The sequence below is a fragment of the Micropterus dolomieu genome, linkage group LG01, assembly GCF_021292245.1.
Source record: "Micropterus dolomieu isolate WLL.071019.BEF.003 ecotype Adirondacks linkage group LG01, ASM2129224v1, whole genome shotgun sequence".
NCBI lineage: Eukaryota > Metazoa > Chordata > Actinopteri > Centrarchiformes > Centrarchidae > Micropterus > Micropterus dolomieu.
Window position 1 is genome coordinate 54271060 of NC_060150.1, and position 1092 is coordinate 54272151.

Sequence of the window (1092 nt, forward strand, 5' to 3'; positions counted from 1 at the left end):
GGCCCTGACAATAATACACTCTGACACACTTCACACTTTTCTGAATACAGTCACACACACACTCACATGACAGCCCTTAAGGCGCACTAGAAATATTCTACACCTATTGACAACTTCCATATAAGGTAACATGGGATGTACAGCTGGGTGATGTCTCATCAACACATACACAGCTTAGCGGAAGAGCAGTCAGACCCTTACTTAGGTAGCGCGCAGGAAGGGTCTCCAGATATATCTGTATTAATAAAGGTGTGATTTAAATCTGATCTCTCGTCTCCTCTAAGTCCTTTTCCATCAAACAACTAGGGGAAGTCGTTGTACTTCAACACAAGGTACTCCAGATGGCCAGACCGCTACTGCTGGTAATGGAAAAGCGGCTTATGGGACTGTGGCTGCCCTGTGACAGATTATTCTTTTATATTCTCTTTGACTAAAGTCTGGATGTCATATTTGGCGAACACACCCTCGCGAGAGAGGTGAGAGAGTGAGACAGTTGTGTGGACTCTCCTGCTATTAAAAAAACTTGCTTTGTCATCGCTGCCGCTGGTTAAGTTGATAATTACCGTCAGACCAACACAGCACTCAGGCCACCACGGCCGTCTGCTACTTTAATCTCCACAACGTCTTCTTGTTTACAGTGTGGTCGGTCAGTAACGCACAAGACAATAGGCTTCACTAATGGACCAATGAGCAAACACTATGTGCAGGTAGTACTCATGGGAGTTGTAGTGTCGTAGTGTCACATAGAGACTACTGTTCACCACCCCCTGAAGTGGCTAGTGGGAGTCACTGTGTTACCCGCCACGACGGAAATCCACCCGCATTTGGCAGGTTGGCGGGTGTTAATGTCAAGCCCCAAAAGGTTTATAAGGTCTGGATATACAGAGTGGCCCTCAGAACATAGTACTAAGAGTGAGTAAGTGAGATATTAGTATAGCAGATCAAAATGTATTTCCTGTATTCAGCACCTTTAACACCAGTGATTACAAATTAATTATAGTAAAATTCCCAACAATACACATAATTTACACAGAAGTTATGACAAGGAACGTGATAATAGGGAGACCAAATTACAGATCAGTGAAGTAACTT